Genomic DNA, 10,126 nt, shown 5'->3' with positions numbered 1-10,126 from the left:
TTAAGAGTTGGTGAAGTGAGAAGGATGATGACTTAAAGGGCTTCCAAGTGAACTAGAAACAAAGATGATTGAGAACATATTAGCAAATTAGCACAAGGACTGAATAGAGATCTGAACTTTCAAAAGTGAGTTGTAATGACATAGACCAAACCTACTATCTATTTTCTAGTCATTGTAAATAGTTTGTATTGAAATTTTTTAACAAAGGTTGACCTAATAGTCATTTGAAGACTTAACAATCTATGTAAATCCTTTAACTAGGTGACATTCTAAATGGAATGATCAAAGTCCTATAACAAGGCCACTCCTTTGGGATGATTAAATCCTTTTAAAATGTTACATTTAATTTTCTATTGTGTAAACCTTTAACAAGAATGGATCCTAATAGGGTTGACTTTGAAAGAGTGAAAAAGTGGTGACACGTTGTTGGTAGCTTTTCCCAAATTGGGCGTCCACATTAAGTCCCAATGCCAAACTATGTTGAAGGCTTTATATTTTTTTTAATATTTGATAATATTTTCAACAAGCAAAGAAATTCATGTTTTAGACCATATGTTTACACTAGAGACCAAGCAACAATAGGATACGAAGAATAGTGAGTGTTTGTGTTTTAATGTTCAAATGGTATATATGGACCTTTTGTATTTGATTCACCACCCCTGTTAGTTATTGTAAACATTTATAACAATTGTTATTAGAGCTTAGTTCTTACAAGGAAAATTTTGAAGGTACCTAATGCCAAAGATCATGAATCATAAGATAGATTTACCTAAGTTCAACGAGGAGAACTTTCCTATGTGGAAGACCTTGACGAGGTTGCATATATCAAGTATGATTGATGGTGCTATCAAATTTGAAGAAAATGAATATGTAAAGGTAAAAACTACTCCTCTAACACATGAACAACTAAAGCATATTAAAGAACAAAGTCAAGCAATGTTAGAGATTTCCTGAGCCCTAAGCTATGTTGAGTTTGATGGCCTAAAATAATGTGACAATGCAAAGGAGATGTACGACAAATTGGAAACCATATATGTAGGCAATGATAATGTCTTGAGAGACAAATCAAAGAGCTTAAGAGGTAAATTTGATGACATGAGAATGATGGAAGGTGAGAACATAGTGCAATACTATGCAAGAGTCAAAGAGGTGGTCAAATCCATTCAAGGTGCAAATGGATAAATCAAAGATGAAACAATAATAAGAAAGGTATTTAGAACTCTAATTCCTATATATGCTAGTAGAGTTTATGCAATCAAAGTACTAAGATGCACACCAAGTAACACTTTGACCTTAGAAGGTGTAATTGGTAGACTTGTTACTTTTGAAATGTCTAACTTTGATAGCTACACACATGCTACTATTACATCTACTTTCAAGTCACAACTAGTTCTTAGAAAAAGAAAAGGTAAACATGTGAAGAATAAAAATGATAGTTTTGATGATGAGATTGATGAACTTGACACCCTTATTTGAAAAAGATTTGGAAGAAGTAGAGGTAAATACAAAGGTAAATTACCTATTTTTTCTATGCAACAAGGCTAGTCATATTGCTTCTAGATGTCTTGATAGAGAGGATAAGGATGAAAGAAAGGAAAGCAAGTACAAAGGAAGCAAACATGAAAAAGACTACAAGAGAAAAAAGGATGAAGAAGGTAAGAAATCTTGCTATATTATTGAACAAGGAATAGATAATGAATCTTATCTAGAGTAATGATGATGAATTTTTCTAACTTGATATGAAAGAAGACTCTAATGAAGATGTGAAAATTGCACTAATCTCATATGTGAACAAAAGTGGCAAATGTCCATAATTGACAGTGCATGCTCCAATCATATCATTGGTGATAAAGTTAAATTTTAAGATATTGGTCTATACAAAGGTAGATGTGCTAAATTTGGTAATGATATCCCATGTGTTTTGAAAGGTAAAGACATCATTCAACTAAGTGACAAGATATCATGTGACAATGTTTACTGGGTTAAAGGACTTAACTATTATTTGTGAGTGTTTCACAGCTGAATAGATCAAGTTATAAAGTTAAAATTCTAAATAGGAAGGCCAAGATACATGATGTTGATGGTAAGCTTATTGGAACTAGTGAGCAAACAAGAGGTAACTTATTCTATCTAGATTTATCAAATGAGACATGTTTGTTTGCACAACAAGAAGATGTTTGGTTATGGAACAAGAGATTATGTCATGTGAACTTTGACAATTTGGTGAATATTAGTAAGATGAAGAAAGTAAGAGGGTTTCCTAAACTAAAGAATCCTAACAATGCTATGTGTAAATAGTATCAATTTGGAAAAATGACCAAGTTGAGTTTTAAGAGTAAAGCATATACACCAAGTGATATTTTGGAATTGGTTGATACTGACCTATGTGGACCCATTGATGTTCAAAGATATTGTGGAGATAAGTATTTCATTATATTTCTTGATGAATTCTCTAGGATGATGTATGTGATGTTTCTTAAAACTAAATCTGATGTTTTTTAGTTATGTAAATGGTACTAGCTAGAGTTGAAATAGAAATAGGGAAAATTTTGAAGTGCTTGATATCTAACTAAGGTGGTGAATTCATTTCAAATGAGTTTGATACATTATGAAATGATAGAGTAATCAAAAGATAGATGAAAGTACCAATGACCCCTCCTCGAAATGAAATAGCTAAAAGGAGAAACAAATCAATGATAGATAGTGCAAGGACATTAATGATGGAGAAGAGTGTATCAAAGAACTATTAGAGACAACAAGTCAGTACAATTTTCTATACCCTAAATAGAGTACAAATCATGAAAGGTACAAATGCTACACCTTTTGAACTATGTCATAGTTTCCCAACAGATAGGAAATGATAGAATGCAAATAAAATTTTTTGAGTAGGAGAGAGTGGGTGTCAAGAAATAGACTAAAGATGTTGAGTCATAGATAGGCAATGTTAACCATTAGATAGCAAGTGTCAAGCATGCAAAACATAAACCAAAACCTAAAGAAGAAAGAGAAAATGAGCTTGAGATTAATTTTCATGATGAACCTATAGAAGAACAAAGAAGGAAACTACCTGTGCTAGCAAAACATGAAAGAATATATCATAAACTTGAACAAATTATTGGTAACGCTAAATCAAGCATTACAACAAGGAAAAAGACTCAAGGATGAAACATGCTTATTTTTTGACTTTGAGTCCAAATCAACAAAAGATGCTTCAAAAAATGAAGATTGGATCCAGACAATGACTGAGGAAATTGACTAGATTCAGAAGAGCAATACTTGGATTTTAGTGCCAAGACATAAAAACAAAAATGTTATTGGGAAAAAAAGGATTTTCAGGAACAAACTCAATGAACATGGAGAAGTAACAAGGAAGAAAGAAAGACTAGCATGCAAGGGTTATACACAAGAAGGAGTTGATTATGGATAAACATTTTCTCCTATGGAAAGACTTGAAGGAGTTAGACTTCTACCCACATATTCAGCCTAAAGAGATTTTCAAGGTATATCAAATGGTTGTCATATCTTCATTTTTGAATGTAATACTTGAGGAAGTGTACATTGAACAACCTTAAGGATTTGTGGATCTAAACAAGATGAACATGGTATGTAAACTAAACAAAGCTCTTTATGGATTGAGGCAAGCTCCAACAACATGGTATGAAAGATTACAACTTTTTGGTGAGTAAAAGTATAAAGTTCTATCAGCTTTCAAGTCAATTTATTATAACAACTAAATTTGAGTATTTCTATCTAAAAGTAAATTCAATTCAAACATATGATCTAGAAAAATTTATTCTAGGTAAGTTATATATGGTGTCACACTTTTCCAATTGGAAATGTCTACTAAATGAATGTTTTATACTAGTTTTTATCCAATTACTAAGGAAATAAAATTATTTCAAAAGATTGTCATTTCAATAACTCTTACTATTTTATATGATATATTTTTAATAACATATAAATACCATTTTATAGAGCTCAAAGTCAAGAATATTCTCATATAGACTTTATAGTATTTTAATTAGATATAGTATATTTTAATTAAAAAATTCTATAAGTACATATTTTAACACTTGGGAATATATCAATTTTGACAAAGGAAAAAAAATTAAAACATATAAAAAAAATTTAAAATAACATGACGTTTTATAGGAGAGAGTCCTCTTCAAGAATGTATAATTTTTCTTTTGGTTAGAATAGATTTGTTTTGAACAATGTGGTGGGAGATGAAAACTATCAATTTCATGTGAGTTGGAATTTGAATCGTTATAAAAGAAAAAATATAGGTCTAAAGCCAATTTTTATTTTTGATTGTTCTAGCTATATATGTTATCTATAACATAATATATGATCGAAGTGAAATAAGTTTATTTCTATACAGTTTTGTGGTGGGAACTACATCCCTAACTTTCAGCATATTCCAGAAAGTAAAAAAATTCTTTAAAAATTAGGAAAATATGTCAATTCTTATTCCAAATAATTACTAAAAATTATAATCCTAAACTTCATACATTTCTACACATTCCTTTAGTTCACTTCATAATCAAAGTCTAAATAATACTACTAGTTTTATGTCATCCAAGATGAGGAGTTATACCTTTGTTAGCCTTTTCCTTTATAAAAGGGTGACACATGTTTGTGCTTTTACCTTGGTAAAGATTGGTTTTGAAAGGAAAGATGATAACAATAATCTATAATTGAAGAATGGCAAGAACAATGAAGTACCATTATCTAAAATATTTGCTGATGATATTATATTTAGAGGAAGAGAAGCATTATGCAAATCATTTACTGATGAAATGAAGAAGGAATTTGAAATATCTATGTATGGTGAAATCAAATTCTTTTTTGGATTACAAGAATGTCAAATGCAGCATGGAATTTTAATTACTCAATCTGAATACCGCAAGGAGATACTATAGAATTTTGGTATGGAGGACCATGGGCCAGGGAATACACATATGTCTACAAGACATAAGCTATCTAGGATTGATGATCTAGATGAAGTGAACTAGACCTTATACAGCTCCATGATTGGAAAACTATAATATTTTGTTTAGATCAGACAAGATATTGTTGTAGCAATTGTGATAGTTGCTAGATTTTAAGAAAATCCTAAAGAGAATCACATGATGACAGTTAAAAGGATAATAAGAGATCTAAAATGTATATAAGACTATGGATTGTAGTACAGGAAGATTGATAGATTTGAACTGATGGTTTTTACTGACTTAGATTGGGCAGGAAATATTGATGATAGAAAAAGGACTATTGGAGGTGCCATCTTTTTAAGAAAGAGATTGATGTCATGGAAACGAAAGAAGTAGAATTGTATTTTTGAATCAATAGTTGAAGTTGAGTATGTGGAAGCTACAACGAACTATTCAAATATAATGTGGATTAAGTAATTATTGAAAGGTATGAAAGAAGAAATTATAGATCTAGTTTTTATCTATTGTGATAACACAAGTGCTATCAACATTTCAAAGAATCTAGTGATGCACACTAAGACAAACCACATTTCTAGCAAGTATCACTACTTGAGGAAATTAGTTCAAGACAAAAAAAATGAAGCTAGAATTTTTGAATGCTAAGGAATAGATTGATGACATATTTACAAAACCCTTACCTAAAGATTCTCATGAATATCTTAGAGGTAAATTAGGGGTAATTCCTCTACACAAAGCTACTTAAGGAGATAAGGTGAATTGCATCAAATTTGCTAATCAAAATATCTTACACATTGGTATGATACAACTCTACTTTGGGAAATGCCCAAGGTAGGTAGTCAAAGACCAATATATATATGATCAATCATAGAGATAAGACAATGAATAAGGTAAAAATGGATGTATAACAATGACGTAGGATGTTCACCACTATTAATTTATTTTTTTAGAGTTAATATGAAATAAGTAATAGAATATACTTAAAATTTGATAGGATAAGATACATACCTCAAAATGGAATCAATATGAAATTGCGTATTTTATGATGCCCGTGCATAGTTTCTAGAAAATCTACAATTGGTTTCAGACTGGAAATATCAAAACAAAGAAAACTAAGAAACATTTTATCTGTTTGAAGGGAGATTAAGCTTCACCTTGTTGGTGAGGTAAACTTGTGCCCTAAAAAGTTGACCTAGATCTTTTCTACTCTAATGAAAATTTCATTCACAAATTTTGGAAGTTTTCCAAAAAGGGTATCCAAATCTACACTTTGATCTTCAAGAAAACACCTGCATATATCTAAAAATAGGGTTTTGTGGTGACTATATATGGTTTTGCCTTAGTCACACCCCTATTTTGGTGATTTCCACTTCCACAAATAGTCGAATATAATAGAATGTGCATGTGTATGGAATGTGTAATGCAAAGATTTAATCTACTAGATTGAAACCCTAGCATGAATATATGTATATGTATGAGAAAGTAATAGATGTATTTGAATAAGATTAGAAATAAATGCCAATAATATCTCATTATAGATAATTTATTAACCAAATATTTTCCACCAAAATGCCCTCCAAAAGAACCAGAATGAGCTTCTCCTAAAAGCTACCAAAATTTCAGTTCTGTTGAGACATCTTAATAACAATCCTTCATAAGAGAGATTGTAAAGCATATCTCCTAAAATGATGTAATGTGCTACAAGTTTCCTAATATAGCTATGTGTATTTCTCATTGTCGATACAAGAAAAGAGCCATCTTTCAAAAAATGAAAAATGTGATAATACCATTCATCCAAATGCAAGTTAAAACAATTAAAGATAATCCTTTTAGAAATTGTAGGGTTTTAAGAGTTTGTATAGTAAATTGAAAGTTCTTTACAATATTTTCATGACATATGAAAGAAGTTGCACTTTCGATGGTGTTTGTATGTTGATTATCTTTTATAGGTAAGATTTGAATAGTATACAATGAGAATTGTGAAAGCACATCAAGAACCAAATCTCTATATGGTGGCATTTTATCATTCTTAGTTTTATAACCTCCTTTAACTTGTTCAACAATCAATTGTTAATCTCCATATACTTGCAAGTGTTTTATGTTAAGGAATGAATTTTCTTGTAAACTAGCTATAAGAGCTTCATACTCCATGATGTTATTAGTACAAGGAAAATTTGATTTGTATGATAAAGGGATTGGCATTTTCATAGGAGGAATTATGATTATAGCAACAACAAATCATGTCTTATATTTAGATCTATCAAAATATAATTCCCAAATGTCATGTTGTTAATAGTGAGAATATTATCATCAAAAAATTCTATTGAATTAGAACATTCTTCTGAATGATGACAAGGAGCTTCAACTAAATAATCCTTTAAAGCTTTTCCCTTAATAGATTTTTGAAAAATGAAATTAAGATCAAATTTTGTAAGTAACATTACCCACTTTGCCAAATGGCTAGAGAGATTAGCTTGTGAGAAAAGATGCTTCAAAGGATCAAATTGAACAATCACATGGGCTTCAATATTTATAAGATAATGCCAGAGTTTTTGACATGCATAAACTATAGTGAGATATTGTCTTTCCAAATCCACGTATCTTTTTTCATAGTCAAGTGAAGTCTGAGTAATGTAATACATAGGTCTTTCCTTACCATCATCATCATTTTGAGCTAAGGAGGCACTTACCACATTCAAAGTCACTGAAGTACATAAGTAAAATGCCTTATCAACTTTAGTTGGTTACAAGATAGGAGGATTTTAAAGATACTACTTAAATTTATCAAAAATTTGTTTACACTCATCATTCCAAGAGAAAGTGGTATCCTTTCTAAGCAAGGAAGTAAAAAGAATTGTTCAATCAACTAACTTAGAAAAAAAGCAATGAATAGTTTGTATCTTTCACTATAAATTACATAACTTAGATATATTCTTAGTAGGAGGAATATTAATAATAACATCAATCTTTTTAATATCAACTTGTATCCCTTTCTTAGAGATTAAATCCTAATAATTTACTAGAGTCAACTCCAAAAACACATCTCTTAGGATTCAATCTCATGTTGTAACTTCTAATCTGTTCAAATATTTTTTGTAAAATAGTAACATGCCCTTTTATTTGTATGTAATTTTCTAAAATATCATCCACATAGTCTTCAAGAATCATATGGATGTAATCATGAAAAATCAAAGTCATATAGCATTGATAAGTTCTTCGTGCATTCTTTCATCCAAAAGGCATCATGACCCAAGAAAATGTTCCCCAAGGTGTTATCAATGCAATTTTAAATTGATCTTCTAGAGGAATAATTATTTGATTATTTCTAGAAAAAAGCGATCCACAAAAGATAACAAAGCATGACTCATTGTTGAATCCACAATTAGATCAATATTGGGTAATGGGAAATGATTTTTTAAGGATGCTAAGTTTAAATCTTTAAAATTGAATGAATAAATCCAAAATCCAATAAATTTTTAGTTTCAATTTTGAAAAATAAATAAATCTAAGGATTCATCTTTTGAATTTTCTACTTTATAAGTTTCATATTTGGTTTTGAAACAATATTATGAGTAACAATCTTAGAATCAATACTTGACATATCCAAATATGTCCAATCAAAAATATGTTGGAAATCTGATTGAAAAGCTCATTGATGAAGATCAAAGAGGGAGGTTGTTGGAAAGAAGGAAGATTGTTATTTTCAATCATTTTTTTGTCATTGATGTCAAACTTTCTATTTGTAGGAATGACATTTGCTTATAAGATCCAAGTACTATCACTTAGTTGATTGATGAAGAGGATTTGATAAACAAGATGTAATAAGACTACCTAAGGGAAAGGTTGAGTTATGATGCTGTAATTAAGTGCAAGGATTAGTTAAGATAATGGTTAAATGATGTATTAATAACATACCCAAAGATACAGAGGTTGGTCACACTTAGAAACATTGAAGGAACAAGTTGTAACAAGGTTTACTGCAAAGCTTAAACTAAGATCATTAGTAGGTGCCGAGAAAGTTAGTTGAAGCCAAGAAAATTCTTAGTTGGAGCCAAGTAATAGGAAATTCTAGTGTGTGTGGAGTGAAGTTCAGGCATTAAGCATCAGAAAATCTTAGTTGGTGCCAAGTGATCTTCAGATGCCAAGCATTAGGAAAAACACGGTATGTATCGAGCACGAGTATTTCAATAGTGCCAAGCTATTGCATTATTTTAAATAATGAAGATTTTCCAAATCTGAGCTAACAAAGTGGTTACCTTGAATTTTGTGAACTAGTCGGAGGATAAGGATGATGAGTTGGTGGTACAGAATTCTATGTAAACTATTTTTAGATGAATTCAAAAGGATTATTCAAGAAGTTTATAAAGAAAAAAAATATGGGTTAGATGCAATTAATCCTACATTATCCATATGAATCGAAATTAAAGAATAGAAGAATCAAGTGGGAAAAAGGAACTCCAAGACTTCTATTTAAGAATTCATAGACCAAGAAGTAAATGTTGCTGATGCTACTGTTGCCAAAGAGCCAAAATTGCAAAGTGGTTAGAAGGTTGTCAAGGAGAAGACATCTAGAAGAAGGAAGAGCATAGAGTCTTTTCTTTTACAAGTGGTCAAAAAGAGATGATTGCATTGGTACATTGAGAATGGAGACTCAAGGAGACTAAGATTGAAAGGAAGCCAAGCTATCAAAGTTGCAAAGGTTGAAGGCCAGACAATGGTATGAGCTAAGAAGTGATTTGAGATCTATAAGTTAAGTTGTGTGTTGTAGTCAAGTCAAAGATTTTCTAATACTCTTTAGCAATTGTATTAGATATGAAAATCTTATGGACTTAGGTTGGTCTAATAGCCATTTGTAAATCCTTTAACAGGGTGTCATTTCAAGTGAATGTTCTAAAGTCCTCTAACTAGGCCCACTTCTAATAGGGTGGTTAAATCCTCTAACAAGGTCACATTTAACAGTGTGTTGTAAGCCTTTAATAGGGTAGGCCTTTCACAAGGCATCACTTCAAAAGAGTGAGAATTGAGTAACATGTTACTAGTGGTTTTTCCAAATTGGGTTTCCAAATAAATCACTATGTTATGTCTTGATTTCTTATGTGTTATGCTTGCATGTTGATTTATAGTAACATACTGGTTAGAAAAGTTAAAGCTTGGATGAATGAATAGTTGAATAGGCT

Source organism: Cupressus sempervirens, chromosome 5 (assembly GCF_028749045.1).
Source record: "Cupressus sempervirens isolate cs-2001-9-10 chromosome 5, ASM2874904v1, whole genome shotgun sequence".
NCBI lineage: Eukaryota > Viridiplantae > Streptophyta > Pinopsida > Cupressales > Cupressaceae > Cupressus > Cupressus sempervirens.
This window is presented reverse-complemented; position numbering follows the sequence as displayed.